This window comes from Notechis scutatus, chromosome 3 (assembly GCF_049901735.1).
Source record: "Notechis scutatus isolate UNSWTSFEM ecotype Mainland chromosome 3, rNotScu1.2, whole genome shotgun sequence".
NCBI lineage: Eukaryota > Metazoa > Chordata > Lepidosauria > Squamata > Elapidae > Notechis > Notechis scutatus.
The window spans coordinates 56,036,848-56,054,872 of NC_142011.1; the positions used below are offsets into that span (position 1 = coordinate 56,036,848).

The 18,025-nt window shown below is 37.8% G+C and overlaps 1 protein-coding gene across 8 annotated transcripts in view; it reads left to right on the plus strand.

The window, feature by feature from the left end:
- PTPRF (protein tyrosine phosphatase receptor type F) overlaps nt 1-18,025 on the plus strand; it is a 588,039-nt gene that overhangs the window by 111,926 nt on the left and 458,088 nt on the right. For 6 of the 8 annotated variants that reach the window (XM_087960145.1, XM_026665718.2, XM_026665721.2 and 3 more), the window contains exon 2: nt 1,533-1,617. The gene's annotated coding sequence lies outside the window, so the exon portion shown is untranslated. Of the gene's footprint in view, nt 1-1,532; nt 1,618-4,701; nt 4,826-18,025 lie in introns of those variants that run through there. The other 2 variants (XM_087960146.1, XM_087960148.1) reach the window with 1 other exon arrangement.

The following is an 18,025-nucleotide window of genomic DNA, read 5'->3' on the forward strand; positions in this document are numbered from 1 at the left end:
TGTAACAGTTGCTTTTGCTGAAATTAATATAATACTTTATGAAGTTCTACCATAATTCTTGTGAAGATTTCCAGAGGAAATTGTGTTTTGAACTCTGAACAAATGAGAAAAGCCAGAATATTCATACACAAGTACATATTGTAAATAAAATATGACTAAAATAATGTTATCAACCCTAAAATACTGTGGTGAAGAGAATCTTATTCACTCTGAACCCCAAATTGTAACAAATTATATTTTATTTTGGTAGGAATTCATTTCAGAGAGGTGTACAAGGGTAACCACAGAGGGAGTATGGGATGGACAAATGATAAAATGTACATAGGATGGAAGTAGTATTGTTCATGATATTTGATGATTTGTGTCACAACTTATGTGTTAGTGTCCCCCTTCTAGTCTATTGGACTTCTCAGCAGCATCTGAAACTTTAGTTCTAGTTCCCTCCTTGACTGCTTATGGCGATTGAAAGCTGTGATTCCCTGTGCAACTGTGCAACTGTTATAAGACTGCTGTATTAAATATCTTAATTTGTTGGTAGAAATGGAAGTCTATTGCTATGTGGCAATTGTATTATTGTTGTTTACTATTTTTAATGTAGGTTTTGTAGGTATTATTCAAGTTATTTTTTTAAAAAAAATGATGCTTTAATTGTAAATATAATGAATCTGAATGAAATCTGTGACATACAAATTGTTAAATAGTCAAGTGTTGAATAAAAGAGTTATCTGCTGATTCAAGTTCAAATTTGATGTTGTGTATTAATGTTCCTTTAATCTTTTCTTTGAATACAGCAAGATGGGTAGTAGCATATGAGATAAAATATATGAGTTGATTAAATTTCAGTTTTTCTTTTCTGGAGTCTTTTAATTATTGGTCCTAAATAATTATGAGCTGATATTAAACATAATGGAAAACCTAAAGCTGCATCTCCTTTCAGCCATTTGGCATGGCTGGAATAGCAATAGCACTTAGACTTATATACTGCTTTACAGTGCTTTATAGCCCTTACTAAGTGGTTTACAGAGTCAGCATATTTTAAAATCAGCAATAAAAAAGAGCAGTGTTGGGTTCCTGAATATACTTCAAGGAATGCTAATGGATGAATTGGTCAGTTTTAATGAGCTATCAGAGGAAGTATTTTTTTCACATTCGAGAAGATAAGTATTTGCTGTAGTGGCACAGACAATCATTTTTCAGTGGAACCTCAAAGTAAGGTTTGTTGGTATGAAACTGTTTTTTGTTTCTAGTAGTGAAACCCCCATTGGTATACTACAATTAGACTACTTTCCAATTTCTGTTTCACTTATTTCTCTCCCCACCTACATCCTAGCATTCTGGAAGCTTCCAAAAAAGCTTGTAGCATCTTCTAGCTGTAAAAGCAAATCTATGTTTAGTATTCCTTTGGCAGATATTGTGCTAATTGTGCATGTGGAGCTGTAACTGACTTAAGTAATGCTTTCCTGCAGATGGATTGAATATATAATTTTATGATGCATGCATACTGAGATCTTTTTCTCTTTTGTATTTTATAGGGTACCACTTGAATGGGCTGATCAGTGTGAAAGGGACCTAAAACTTTTGCTTGCAAAAGGGTGTGAGGAGTTTTGCTGCACATAGGTAAGTATTAACTTACGATAGGCAGACAATCATGTTTTTGGGATGGTGCTAATTAAAGATGTCTTTGTATATAAACTATTCTCAAGTGCTCTTAATTTTTTTAAGTAACTGATGTACAGTTCTCAAGAAGGAAAAGGCATGGCAGAAAAAAGGAGCAAGCATGGAAAAATTGCAGCAATCAACAAATTAGCTTCTTCCATTTTGGTTTAATCTTCAATTTAACCATTGACAATTGTAAACTGTGGTTTCTGACCAGTGGTGGGATTCAACAATTTTTACTATTGATTCTGTGGGCGTGACTTTGTGGGCGTGGCCTGGCTTGGTGGTGTGGCTTGGGCGTGGCAGGGGAAGGATGCTGTAAAATCTCCATTCCCTCCCCATTCCTGGGGGAAGGTTACTGCAAAATCCCATTCTCTCCCCACCCCCACTAACCTGCTTTCCAGCTCCGTTCTCCTGTGCAGGGCAACAAAAGAAGACCCAGCCGATCAGCTGGACTCGGGAGGCAGAGAATAGATGGGGGCGGGGCCAGTCAGAAGTGGTATTTGCCAGTTCTCCGAACTACGCAAAATTTCCACTACCAGTTCTCCAGCACTAGTCAGAACCTGCTAAATACCTCTGATTCTGACTTATAATAGGTAGAAGAGATACAGTAGTTCAGTGTGTTTTTTTTAAAAGAAAACTTGACTTAGTATAAAATATGTATTAAAGAAGTAGAATTAAATGTTTTTAATTGTAATAAGAATGTTTTCTAGTTAATATGGCAAACAAAGTGAAAGAGCTTTTATGTCCTGATAATATATATCAGGATTTTATAATATATATATTATAATTATATATATATCAGGATTATATAATATATCAGGATTATAATTACATATATATCAGGATTATATAATATATATAAAGATTTTCCTACTGTTTTATAAGAATGTGATAGCTTCCTACTGGTAAAAAAATATCTATAGTGGTAGAAGAAAATATTTGGGAGGTTTACTCTATGAAGTTAGATTTTAGTCTTACAGTAAATAATTTTGCTTGCCAGGCATCTCTTGAAAATGTCTCAATGAATGTAATTTGTGAGCAGGTGAGTTGGTGAATGTATGTATTGGTTTTTAATTGGATTACTTAGGATAGCTTAAAGTATTGTTCAAAAGAAAGAAGAAGTGGAAAGGATTTTAAATAAGTACATAAGATGTTAAAGAGCAAAAGCACACAGATGAGAGTATTAACGAGAAGAAAAAATGAAATTAGAAAACTTCCAAGAATTCTTTAATCAGGCAAGATGGTAAAAATAATTCAAGAAAAACAAAAAATGATAAGAATAAGTAGCTGATTTGCCGGCGTATAAGACGACTTTTTTGCCCTGAAAAACATGCCTCCAAGTGGGGGGTCGTCTTATACGCCGGGAGGACTCCGACTCCCACTTCGAGCTTGAGTTGCAGCCGGGAGGGAGGCTGGGGGGAGCGTGTGTGTGTGTGTGTGTGTGTGTGTGTGTGTGGCGGGTGTCACTCGCCACGCGCTGCGCAACCTTTCCCCCTCTTCCTTCCTTAGCGGTGTGGGGAGGAGAGGATTCAAGATCCTCACGTGCGGTGTACTTTTCTTTTTCTTTTTTTTCTTTTTGCACGCAGGTTTTGCATGCGGGCGGCTGTAGGTTAAGGATGGGGAGCCCCGGGTGGGTTATCAGGTTTTACGGTGCTTCCAACATGTGCGAACGGTGGGAGAGCGGAGAAGAGAGCGAGCGAGCGCCCGCTGTGTGAAATCCTGCCGTCAAAGCAACACTGGGGGAGGCAGGGTATAAATTTACCAGGTTAATGTAGCAATGGTGATTAATGCCCAGAACATTGTTTGCGGGTATTGGGGTGTGTGTGTGTGTGTGGTGGTGGTGAGGAGAGGTTGTCCTTTGAATGCGGAAAAGTAGGTGTGACCTTGTGTAGGAAAATAAAGAGATCCTTTTAGCGTGTTTGGCTTCTTTGCCTCCCCTCGTTCGTTTTGATGTGGAGATAATGGCCTTCGGGCGGGAGGGGAAGAAAACTGTAGCTGGGTCATTTCAAATTTCACTTACTCTCCTGCCTCACTTCAATATGTCTGAGCGACTCCAAATACTGGAAGACTTTTTGAATGAAAGTGTTACCTCCATATATTTTTTTAAAGAGGGCCACTTGGGGAAAAAAAAAGATTCTAAGGAATTCCTTGTTTCTTGATTAAAGAGAAGGCATTGAATATACTGTTCCTTGGCAGCCTTTTCAGTGTCCGGGTTTTTGGTGTGTGTGTGTGTGTGAGAGAGAGAGAGAGAGAGAGAGAGAGAGAGATCAGCTGTATTGAGAAGAGAACGTTTCCTGTGTTCTCATTTTATTTACAACATATTTTACGCTTAATGGTAAGCAATGAAAAATATTTTTAAAACTCATTTCTAAACTCCATAGTTATTGGCATATTCTTGGTTCAAAATTGGATTAGCTCATTTCAAAATTGTCCAAAGCAGAAAAGTGCGTCAAAAAAAAAAAAAAAGTGCAAAAGTGGAAGGTGTGTGGAAGAGGGGTAGTCTTATACGGCGAGTATATAACAAACTTTATATTTTGAGTGGAAATGTTGGGGGTCGTCTTATACGCCCAGTCGTCTTATACGCCGGCAAATACGGTAGCTGATATTTTAGTCATGTCTACACTACAAGCTTGAGAATAGTTTGAAGACTTTTAAATCAAAGTCATCAGATGTAGCAAGTAATCTGCCAAAGATTGTTGAATAGAATATACAAGCAAATAATTATTGGGCTATTTCTGAAAATATGAATTAAATAATTAAAATCAAGCTTTGTCTTTTCCTTTGTTCCCTCCCAAGGTGGTAAACAGGCAGAAATTAAATGTCAAATGCCTCTATTTTGGGAGAACTTGGATGGATTTTTGAAGATTTTGTTTCCTGTGATCTTTGTCTGCTGTGATTGTAGTGGTAGATTTGGAACACTGCAGAGTGACAATGGGGAAAAATGGGGAAATGTGTCAGTAGTGTCTCAGTGGTGCAAACTACAGGTCTTTGTGTAGGTGTCTTGGCTACATAGTAAGTTTCTCTCCATGTCAGGAGGAAAACTCATTTATCCCAGTGTTGGCGACCAGCTAAATATCTTGCTGTTTTGGGTTGCATAACCAATTTGGAGGAGATATGGCAGCTGGGAAGTTGCTTCTTTTGTGAGCAGAGACTCTTTGAGGTCAAGGTGAGATATGGGCAGCAGGAACCAGAGTGGGAAGATTGTGAGTATTGAATTCACCTGAAATTTGCAGCTGCCTGAGTGTTGATTTCCTAAATGCGGATTATGATCTCTGCTTCCTATCATCACTCCATGGGTACTTTTTAGTTGACTATGGTGCTTTACTTGCAGGATAGCTTCTGGGATGACTCATGTGATTGATTATTAAAGATTTAAAATCTTGGTTTGATTTTGTATTGGAGATCTGAATATGAGGTTTTAGAATTATATCAGCAGCTAACCCAATTGGCTTTGTAGTACTACAGGTATAAATGAGTTGGGTGGGAGGTGTTATGGGGGCAACCTTCAAGAGAACTTACTTTCCTTGCATCTACTGAATGTGCCACTGCCAACACTCAGTGGTCAACATGCCATTGCCATTTCACCACAGGGCAATTCCACATGGGATAACGGAACATGATAAATGTTATCCACCACTGTTTCTTCAACATGATTTCCATTGACAAAAGGCCCCCGGTTAGTTGACCATGGTGAGTTGTCTTATTCTGGAGGTAGAATGCAAAACTGAGGGGCTGAAATGCAAAATCAGTATCTTAATATCAAGCACACCTTCCCCGTGCATGGCCCAATCCCATGGGACCAGAAATAACATGTGAGAACTGTAGGCACTAGGGAGCAGTTGTGTTTGTTTCTATTATATTGATTTCCCTCCTATATTGGCTATCTCCCTGACTGAGCTGCTTGATTCAGTCTCTAAGTTGGAAACAGAATCTCTGGTCTGATAGCTTTTGGAGAGTTTAACCTATCCCCCATATGTGTAGAGCGTAGTGTGGCTCAGGATGGTAATCTTGATTTGTGTTATTTAGGATCCAATACGTGGTTACATGTTTCATCTGGCTTTTGTCTTGGTTCAGATTACCATCAGTCTTTTGTCATAATCAGATCTCAGAGGGATGACTTATTTTTTTATCAGATCTGGAAAGTTATGTTAACAGTAATAGGTTCTTTAGATAAATGTAATAGTTTGAATGTTGAAATATTGTTGCGGTCTGTATTGTTTATTTCTTCTCTTACAGAATATTAAAGCGTAAAATAAAATTATATCAGTTTTAACTGTACCCAGAATCAGTGCAGAATGGAACAAATTTTCTAAATCTAATAAATACATAAAAATAAGTAGCATTTATTTTAACAAAGTTGGAGGCAATTTACAATGTATTAGATTTAGAGTCAATAGAAACCAAAACAGATAAGATTACCAAGTGTTGAGAAATCATGCACACTAGAGAATGCTGTTTCAGCATCTATTCTCCAGGATAGGGTGATTCTGGGAAAAGTTACATTTGGGTGTTCCAGGTCACAAAAAATTTTCTGTGAGGAAAGAAACTTTGATTCAAAGTGTCTGCTTCATTTTATAAAGCTTGAACTTGGCCACCTGGCACTTGAGAAGAGGATCCTGAGGAGGGATAACTTTTCAAGAAAGGTTAGCAGGACAATACAAGCCTCCAGGAGGCCCGCCATGAACAGAATATACGATGCTACCTGGAAAGCATTCCATCGCTGGTGCACCAGAAAGGACACAGATCCCACAGCAGCTTCTATCCCACAGGTCCTGGATTTTTTGCAGGACGGGCTTGACAAAGGTTTCTCTCCGAATACAGTGTGCAGACAGGTAGCGCCCTTTCCACAGTGTTGCACTACGGAAAGAGGGACTCCCTAGCCAGCCAGCCAATGGTCCGCCAGTGATTCACAGGTACCCTTCCTGGAACCTGTCTACATTTACAAGCCCTTACCCAGGCACCGTTTGAACCTCTTCAATCTGTAAGCTTGCGCTACCTGACATTCAATGTCGCTTTTTTAGTGGCCATTACCTCGGCCAGGCGCATATCGGAATTGGCAGCTCTTTCTGTCAGAGAAGACCTCTGCACCTTCTACACGAATAGGGTAATGCTGTGCCTCGACACCATTGGGTCTGTTTAAAATGTTTGAATGAACTAGACCATGATTCATTTAAATTTTTTCTTCTATTATGTCTGACCTAGTTTAATACTAGCTATATAAATTATATTTTGTCACCTTTAATCTCTGGTACTTCTCTTCAAGCCTGATTTCCTTAGATAGTGCTTAATTGCAAGTTAGAAAAGTTATTTGTCTTAATCTTAAATCCATTTACTTCTTCAGTTAGCTTCATTCTACTTTATATTCTCCCAACTTGGGAGCTTGCAATTATGTCAGTGGAAGCATTGAGAGAAATTTCATTAATCTGTTTTTATTGTACTGCTGGATTTAAATGGCATCGTCACACTGATAGTTATAAATTCCATTTTTAAACTATTAAAAAAAAAGAACACTTCACTCTGTGCATGTGAGGATCAAGGAGAACTTATGAACATAATGGATAGTCACATCATGTAATCTGTGGATCTGCACACCTAGAAATGAAAAGAACATTTGAAAAAGAGTGCCTAGGAATTTATTTTGTTGTAAGTGGTAGTGAGGCTAAAGCATAAGCTGTACTGAACTTCTCAGAAGCTAGGAAGGGAAGGTATGGCTTTTAAAACATTATAGGGCTTGGAACATCTGTACATTCCTTCCATATCAGGGATCTATATACAGCAACTTCTCCATTTCTTCAAGAGGAAATTAGCAGGTGGATCAAAGAATTTCAATAACCTTCCTTTTTTAAAATTATTTTTAATTGAAAAAGTTTTTAGAGGAAATAAAAACAATAGAAACATTAGAAAAGAAACAAGGGCTAGTGAATAAGTAAGAAAGGAAATAAAAATAGAAAATTTAAAAGAAAAAAAGAAAAGGTTACAAAGAAGCAGCTTCTGATTTTTTTGACAACAGTATGAATAGCATTTAATTTTTACTTTATTTTTAGCTACCATTTTTAATCGTCAAACCCATAAATCACAGGTTCAGCAATGTATTGTTTTCCAACCCCTAGGTAAATTATGAGCCTATTATCCAATCACAACAGGGACATTTTAATAAGGATTTTCTAATAAGTGGTAAAAAGGACTTTCTGATAGAATACTCAGTTTAGTTTAGTTTACTTTTATTTTCATTGCACCTCGTACAACGAAATCAAACACCATCTTCAGTGCACATCATGACCATGACGATGAAAATAGACACAAACACATATCCTTCACCCTTCATATATTGAACCGAAAATCCCCAACACTACACCAACACTGCACTCTATATAGCAGAATTCAAAAGAGCTACTGCCCTTGGATAGAAGCTGTTTTTCAGCCTATTTGTCCTTGTTTTTATTATTCTGTACCGTCTGCCAGATGGTAATAGTTCAAAAAAAGGGTTCCTGGGATGAGATGGATCTTTGAGAATGTTTTGAACTTTCTTAAGGCAGCGGGAGCTATAAAGCTCTTCCAAAGAGGGGAGAGGGCAACCAATGATCTTCTGGGCAATGACGTTAACCCTCTGGAGTTTTGGGTAATGAAGGAAAAGGTTGGGAAGCATTGCCACAAGAGGTTTCCAGGCATTGATAAATATTGTTTTTTATGTTTCTCTAATGAAACAAATTAATTTTTTCCATCTCTGCTAGTTCTTTCACCTTTCCAAATCATTCTGCTATTGTAGAGTCTTTAGAGTCTTTCCATTGTTGTGCATATTATCTTGCAGCAGTAATTGTATATATATAAAAATTATCTTTCATGACTCTTTTCTAATTGATTGCTACTAATCCCAAAATAAAATTTCTGGTTTCATTTGAATGTTGATCTTTGAAATTCTTTATATTATATATATTTGAATCCAGAAATTTATTATTTTTTACAAGTTCATCAGGTATGAGCAAATGGTCCTCTATGTTGTTCATATTCCTAACATAAATTTTAATTAACTATATCAGGGGTAAGGAAACTTGGCTCTTTTATCACTAATGGACTTCAACTCCCAGAATTCCTGAGTGAGCCATAAAAGTTTCCCCATCCCTGGCCTACTGGTTTTTCAGTTGTGGGGGAAATCATTTTTTGACTTGAATGGGACTGTTTAATATACAAATGTATATTAATTATTATATATGTCATTATTATATATGTCCTACATTTGTATATTAAACAGTCCCATTCAAGTCAAAAATTGATTTCCCCCACAACTGAAAAACCAGTAGGCCAGGGATGGGGAACCTTTTATGGCTCACTCAGGAATTCTGGGAGTTGAAGTCCATTAGTGATAAAAGAGCCAAGTTTCCCTACCCCTGAACTATATCATCCAGACAACTTTTCTGGAGTCATATACTAATGGTACATGATTTTATAAAAATTATCATTTAAGTTATAACATAATGTAAATTTCAGGCCTGTTAATGATGTATTTTCGTACTGTTCCATCAGTATATTAAGTCCAAAGTTCTTAGCCTATTTTATTATACAATCCTTTACTACTATTTCTTCAATTTCAAATTGCAATAAAAGCTTTTCCTTTCTAGCAATTACATGTTCATCATTTGTACATGGTTCAATTTCAAATTCTGTCTTCTTTTGCTCAATTCCAAATGTTCTATTATCTGTCTTAAATCTTTCCTACTTTTAGTGTGACAGCTAACAGTTCTATTTGTATTACTGAAGTTTGTTTCATTAGCAATGATAAAGAGATATTAGGTTTTGTAACCTTTGCATCTGTCCTGAATACTGTCTGTCCTGCTAATGAGCTGTAAGAAGAAGATCTTGTCCTTTTTCAGACAATTATTGTTAATGGCTTTTAAGATTGCTAGCCAATGATATTAAATGAACAGGAATGCTTAAAGAAATTCTACATCTATATAAGTATGTTAGTTACTCCTCAACTGGTATTGGATCTGACTGTTTCCAAGACAAGAAACAAATGGAAACAGTCCATCCAAAAGAGATTGGCTTTGTGTCCCTTACATAATATGGCAGAAGAAAAAGATACAAGAATTTGAACAATGTTTATAGTATAAATAGAATTCATACTTGATACACAATGTTTGCTGGAATTATTTTCTAATGGCTTCTTAATTCCACAATCAGAATTTTGAGTGCCTGTTACCTTTCTCCAGAGTGGTGTCGACATGATCCAGGCATGGGATATATTCAGATCTGCTTGCCTATAGACTGAATAGAAAAAAACTGAAGACACGCTCCCTCCGGACTCTCGTCTCCAGTTCTTCTATTCAGTCTCAGCTTAACTAAACTGCTTTTTTGATAGCTCCTCTGTTTTTTAAAAAATAGAGGGATGCTGTCAGTGTAATTTTCTTTGAATTAAATTCCACCAACAGTCCTAAAGGAACTAGAGGCATGAGAGGCTTTGGTTTGCCTTCGTGCTTCTTTCGCATGGAGATAGAGAGCGGAGCAGCTGCAAAGCGAAGACACCGGCTTCTTGCCTGTCAGCTAGTTAGTGGAGCACCGTTTTTTGGATTTTTTACAGTCCGGCAATAACGCACCTAGTGCCTAGAGGAAGGTATTGGGGACGTCTAGTGCTGACCTGCCTGATAGGCAGCCTGGCCAAGTCAGAGCAGCGGCTTCCTGTGACAATACTCTGGCTTCATTCTGCCTGTCACAGGAGCAGTTAATTTTGGCGGGAGTGCCATTTTAAAGCGAAGAAGATTCTAAATAACAGAAACCAGAGCTGGACAATTTAGCCTGTTATTAATTTGAAGCAATCTGTGGCTAAGAGGACTAAAATAGCTATTGCCATTTATCTGCCTGGCTGGAACATCAGCATTAACATCAGTTTGACAAGTTTTAGAACAATTTTGGCGGGAGTGCAATCTTGAGGCTTTATTGACTCAGTGATAACAGCAGCTGACCATGAACTTTTGAAGCAGCCCTGTGCCAAAATCAGGGCCAAGGCCAGGGCAACCAGGAGATCAAAGGCAGAGGAGAAAGCTGAAAGGCTCTACAAAGCTTTGGTAAGACAGGTGGAAAAGAACATAAAAGAGCAGAAGAAGTTGCCAGACATTAATCCTCCTATAGAGAATAATGGAGCCCGATGGGATTAGACAGGTTGATCCCCCCAAGGGGAAACTTTAGTTGCAGAGACTTTGGGGCAGTCGGGGACCATCAAAGTTCAGAGATGCAGGGTTGATCTCATTGGGTATTTCAACTCCAGTGGCACCAGTTATCCCACCTGCACCCGTAACATTGTGGCAACAGACTGGGGTAGGTGGCATGGTGCCCAAGCATGTCTCTGACTCGTCTGCCTTCCAGCTTTAGGGGCGCAATTGATGCCAATGGAGGTGCAACAGTGATTGGCTGAAGTAATCAGGGGCTTACAGGGGGAATGCAATAAAGTTTCCCATCTGCTCAGTTAGGTGGTCCAGTCATCACACACCAACATAAGATGAGCCAGCCTCTAGGGACTGACTCGATTTTGCTTGACCCTTATTCCTCGGTCTCCTCAGAGCAAGATCAGTCTGACTATTCTGATCAGAAAGGAGAGATAGAACAGGAGCTGTCAGAGGAGGAAACTGAACCTGAAAAACTGAGATTCAAAGGGCTTTTTAGACCCCATTTGTTTAAGCCATTGTTAGCCAAGGCCAAGAGCATGACTGGGCTAGATGTTACCACAGAGGTCCCACCCATAGGACATTTGCTTTGGTATGTCCTTTGCCTGGATCCTGTCGACACCACGCTGGAGAAGGGGTGTTGGTCTTTCCTTACACGCATCTTCTCAGTTGGTGGAGACAGGATCCAGTACCACCATTTTTCACTGGCCTCTATGGTCTTGGGTGTGTGGGATGGTACGAACTATGGGCTGTGCCAAATGATGGGACTGTTACAGTGACTACAAGAAAACCTCGACTTCATTGAGAACTGGAGATGGTGGCCTGGAAGGGGGTGTGTCTTCAGTTTTTTCTATTCAGTCTATAGGCAAGCAGAGCTGAATATATCCCATTCCTGGATCCTGTTTCCACCTTCTCAGAAGGTGCGTCTCAGGTAAGACCAACGCCCCTTCTAATCCATCTAGTCTCAGGTAGAAGTTTGACAAATTCTGCACATTAGTAAGAAAATATACATAGCTTTATCATTGGGTTTGTGTTTTTTTTTGGCCTTTTCAATTTTATCTAGACTAATTATAATGTATTATTAATTTATCTGAATTTGAACATCAAGTAGTTGATGTTTTACCTGTTGCTACAAATAAAAGAGTAATTTTGAACACTTTCTAAACGAGGTATCTTTTGTAGGTTCTTTATTTTAAATTCATAGTAGACATGGTAGATGCAATAAGATCTTCTTAAATACAAAATCCATGTAACACATGACAGAACATAATGAAAACATAAACTGTTACAGAAATAAACCTGTCAGATGCATAACACTATATTGTTATTGAATTTGCATGCTCTTGAATTTGTTTGCATGCTGGATAAAGATGCTATTTGGCGGGGGGGAGCGGGGAGAGGTAGTGAATTGCCTGTTAAAATCTGTAGAAATAACAGCTTTTTCTGAAAATAGTTTTTAGGTCAAGAACAGGTGTTTTAATGAGTAATTGTAAGCAGATTTATACCAAGTTGAAGCAGATTTATGCCAAGTTTTATTTATTTTTATTTATACCGACTTCATGTTTTATTTGGCAAGTTGCAGTTATAGTCTAGAACAGGTCTGCACCCCACAAGTATTTTTAATAAGGCAATAAATCACTGCCACTTTGTGGAAAGATGTGCTGCCAAGCACCTTCAAGCCTTGCTACCACCACTCTGCTAGCTCTGGAACAGCTAATCGGTGTGTGAGGTATCTGCTAGCTCTGGAACAGCTAATCGGTGTGTGAGGTATTATTTTGCAGACTGTTTTGTTTTAATTCATCTATATATCCCTTTTCACTCTACAGTTTTTGCAGGCCTTCTCTAGAACGTTTTATTGAATTGTTTATTGTTTTTTTTTCCTTTATTTGAACAGAAGAGAAAAATATAAGATAAAGATAATAAAAAGGTTGGCCTGGGGATCAGATGGGGGAGTTCCATACTGGAGATAGCTGCTAGATTTATGGCAGACTCCACTCCCACCCCCTCCATTTTTTTGTTTATCATATTGATGTATTTATTCTCATTGTGGTCCCTTGTTATTGTTTATTTTATTGTTCTATTATTTTGCTTCTGTTTTATTTACGCACCTTTAGTTTTTCTTCCTTTTTATTGTTGTTATCTGCCTAGAGTAGCCTTGCAGAGAAATAGGCGGCAAATAAATTTAACCGATAATAAAATAAGTAAATAAAAATCACATTATGTCTATATACATCTTTTACATTTCTAAGTAAGTTGACAAGAAGTTTATTGATGATTTGCCCTACAGTATTTACCCTATCCTAACCAATGGTGCAGCATCTGTGACAGACATCTGTGTTATATATTAAATGAAAGCACTTTATTCATTTTGTGGAATATCTAAAATGCATTGCAATATCCTCTGCTACCTGCATAATTCAAACAAGGTAATTTCACTTCAGTGAGGTCACACAGTGTAAAACTTCAAGTAATTTGGATGACTTCTTAATACATGTACTGTTGAAGTCACTTATTTTGTGACCTAGCATTCTCTTTCCCTAGCAGTTTTGTCATAGTAGGGCATGTTGTACTCTACTTCTAACATTTTCTGGCAAAGGATTTTCAGCCCGTTTTATTACATTTTTACTGACAAGGCTGTTTCCTCTGTATTTGCAGCTCAATGGTAAGACCATCAAAAACGTTTAAGAGAAATCAAGTTGAAGAGAGCAAATTCAGTGGGTCTGTTGCAAAAAAAAAAAAGCATTTTCTTGGAAGAGTTGCAACATTGATTTTTCTTTCCCTGAGGAAAATGTGTGTATAAAATAGCTCACTCTTTCTTTTGAAAAATAATCTTGGTAGAATATGCCTCTGCCTCATTTGTACAACACATATTCAGTTCTGAATAATTTGAGTCAGTGCTATTTGAACCAAGGGAAGAATAACTGGGAAAAACTCCATAAAATAAATAATTTTGTATGAGACTATTAGTGCTTTCTTGTTTTAAATGTAATGGTAGCCCTGATTTTTCATTTGTAACTGGTTTTGTTTTTCTTTTTGTCCGCCAGAAAAATGTCATACTGAAATAAGAGTTATCATATATTTTAAAAAAGAGAACAACATAATTTCTGCAGATGAATACACAATATTATACAATAGTTAATTTTAATAATAATAATAATAATAATAATAATAATAATAATAATAATAATAATAATAATAATAATAATAATAATACTTTATTTGCAGTCACAGACCAAAACACAAGTACAACAAAAGAAGAACATGGGGAAATTAATCATGAACAATTGGTCACCAAAAACTTGACTAAGGGGAATTACAGCGTTCTCCTCTGATGGTTACAGCTCTTTAAAAAAAAAAGGAAACCGAAGAAGTGATATATGAGGAGCCATCCCCTAGACAATATAAGAACAAATTACTAACATTGAGTCTAGAAGGGTCTGTTTCAAGGAGCGACAGTAACTTAGATCTGCCTCTGTTATACATTGGGCAATATAAAAGGACATGCTCCACAGTTTCAATCTCAGCTCTGTCACAGGGGCATAGCCGCTCGTTAATCGGGAGCCTCTTAAATCGCCCATCCAGTAGTGCTGAGGGCATAACATTAAAGCGAGCTAGGGAGAAAGCTCTTCTATACTTGGGAATGGTTAGAGTGTAAAAATAGGAAGCTATCCTCAGTCCGTAATTATTAAATTGGCTGAAGATCAGAGGGGAGCAAGTTTTGTTAGCTCTGGCTCGTAGATATTGCAAGTCAATGTCCACAAGCCATTGGACTACCCTAAATTGGGCGTCCTTAAGGCCATAATCTCCCAGGGCATCCCCCGTAAAACCTAGCAGGTATAATTTCTTCATCAGCTCCCTCTTCCAACAAGAAATATGAGAGTCAGCAAACGCCAGGGAGATGTAGCTACCAGGAACTGCCAGAAAAAGCACCCGAAACCACCATTTAAAGGTGTTAATCCACGCCATACATTCGGCTGATCGAGTGCCCAGTTCAGGTACATCGGAGCAAAACCAACACAAGGAGGAAGACCCAGAAGTTTTCTAAGAAAGACAGCCTAGGTTCTTTCAATACAATCCTTGAAGCTCCATATCCATATGGGAATTCTGTAAAGAGTTTGAGCCAAAGTTTTGGCTTTGTAAATACGCAGAGCAGAAGGAATAAACTGGCCTCCTTGGGTATAAAAAAAATCTTAAAATCTGCTGGTGACTGCAGGAGGCTGAGTTCAGCACCTGGGTTCGATGTCTAGTCCAAGTACCGGTGTTCTGAAATTGAATACCTAAATACTTAAAATGGAAAACCTGCTTAACAGCATTACCATAGATAGCCCAGTTATACAATTTCCGGGCTCTAGAGAACACCAATACTTTGGATTTGTCATAATTAATAGACAAGTGGTTCTCAGCACAGTAGGACCCGAATGCAGAAAGTATTCTTTTCAGACCTGGCCTTGACAATGAAAGGAGGGCCACATCGTCAGCATAAAGGAAAAGCAGGATCTTCGTAATTGACAACTTTGGGGCGTGGGACTCAATACGTCCAATGTGAAAGGCCAAGTCAGATAAGAATAAATTAAACAAAAGAGGAGCACAATCCTGTCTTACTCCGTTCTTAATTGGGATAGGATTTGAAAGTTCTCCCTGCAGACCACACTTGACCTGACTAGAGGTCTGGTTGTGCAAGGATCTAATTAGGAACAGAAGACGCCTATCGATAGAACTTTTGATCAGTTTTGACCACAATAGTCCCCTAGGGACTGAGTCAAACGCTGACATTAGGTCGATAAAAGCAGTAAAAAGTTTGCCACCTGGTATGGTAGTATATTTATCAACCAGGTGCGCTAAGACAAAGCAGTGGTCCAGTGGCACAGCCTGTTTTAAACCCAATCTGTTCAGCACCAATAATATTGGACTCCTCAACCCAGGTGAGAAGTCTACGTTGGAGATATTTAGCATACAGTTTCCCAATGATGGAGAGCAGGCTTATAGTTAATTTTATGCATAAAATGATTTGAAATTCTCATTTTAAGTACTAAAGTCTCTTGTTGACTTTAGATACATAATATTTAAAGAAATTACAGCTTTATACTACAATAGCATGCTTTCTGTTCATTTCCCATAGTCATGCTTTTTTGTGATCCATTTTTTCAAACAGCTGTTGCCAAAGGCACCTAATTACAAGGAGATAGTGGATGGCCTTGTTTTAGACTCTGAATAATACATAATTTGTGAATGCATGGAAATTACACATTTCAGATACTCGTTTAAAGCAACTACAATTCTTTTTAATAAGATTAGCTAGGCAACTAAACAGTTAGGAAATAAATCTCTCATCCTGAATATTAGATACATAGAGCATGTTTTATCCTTATTGCTCTTGAACAACATACCGTGATCAATCAGATTGTATTTTACAACTTTGTACCAAATAATGTACATACATATATTTAAATTGATGTTCTGCATTTTAAGAAAATATATTCTGGACTAAGAGGAAATATATAAATCTGTTCCTGTATCTCAGCACTCTTCCTGTTATAATTTGGCTTTCTCAAATACAAACATGCACATAACCCTTTCTATTTATTTTCTTGACCAACTTAATTTCAATAAACATGTCTTAAACAGAAAAGTTTCAGATAGAACCTTTATCTCCATCATCTGCTTTTTGTGAGAATGGGGATAACGACACCAAAACATCCTGCAGTTGTGCCATGACAGCCTCTGGGCAGGAGATTTTGGAATATGTAAAACTTAACAACTTTCTGTTACCTTTGTATGCTTATTTTTTCACATCTTTTGCAAGGTCAAATTCTTCACTGCCAATTCAGCTGGACTGTTGCATACACACCCCTGCAGAAACTATTGGGGACAAGTTCTTTTAAGAATTACAACCTGGTTTGGGTTGCATTTGACCTTTTCTCTAAAATAACTCCTTTTATCAAACCATTCAAGAAAGCTCATTTATCTACTGCACATGTTCTCCAAATCTAAGACAATCATTTCTTTTCAGAATGAGGCCTATGGCTCATGGGATATTTTTGAATGGCCCCTTTCAATTGTTGAATGTTAAAAGTTCATTTCTCCTTGGCAAATTAATCCAGTAATGAAAGAAGAGAGGACAAATCATACCTTGAAGCAGTAGCTCACTTTGATCAAGCCTGAGCTTATATCTATGTATGGTCAGGTTTATTTATTATAATTCAGTTTTTCTACTCATATGTCACTCTTCTAAGCTCCATAAGGCTACAAACATGGCAGTTTTCTGACACTTCTCAAACATTCCCCATTCCTGAGGGCTCCATTTTCTCCAAGAATCACAATCACACAAAACATCTCCTCAAAGAGCAATTGGATTATGCCAAGATCTCCTACAAGTGCAGTACTGAAAATTATTGCTAGGAAGGTTCCCCCACTGCTGTTTGAAATCACACCTGGCTTTCAGCCAGGCTTCCGTCCTCAATATGACTCTCAAAGAAGCTGGATGCCAAAGTTTATTGGCCTATTTTCTATTGGCCTGCATAGGTCAATCACACTGTTTTTCATCTGTAACTCCCAGTCATACTAAAAATGCAACCAGTTTTTCCCCATTGCATCTTGTTCTTAGTCCATCCCTCCTTTTCTGTGCTGGCACTGTACTGACTGCCAGCCAACAAGCTAGCAGGCTAGATACCTGCTATAGTCCAGCAACATAGGAATTCATGACTTTGGAACCAAGAAAATACCCCCTTTATTATCAATATCATAGGACTGCATGAATAAGCTTGGCATGCATCAGGATCAGGAATCTGATAATCAAGCAATGAAATCACCTGCTTAAGGACTATTGTGACTAGATATCCCTGGCTCTGCTTCATCCCCCTCTTCCTTTTCTGAAAATGTATCTAGCAGGACAGACTAAAAGCTCCTGCCCACTTTTCCATACTGGCCTCCATAGCCATTTCAGTGGAGGGGATAGAAGAGGACAGTATTTCAGATATTTGCTCTGAGGCGAATTTATTCCTCTTAAATTCCAAGTCACATTCTTCTATATGCCATGGATGGTTACCAGACAGACCCACAACTATTGATCTTCACTTGATCTATCAAGTCTCATAACACTTTTTATAATATATTTTCTGCTATGGTTAAGGACATTACTAATCAGTTTTGGCATATTTGATCCAGTACATTACAATCATAGCCAAAGCCAAATTTTATTCCAATCATACTCA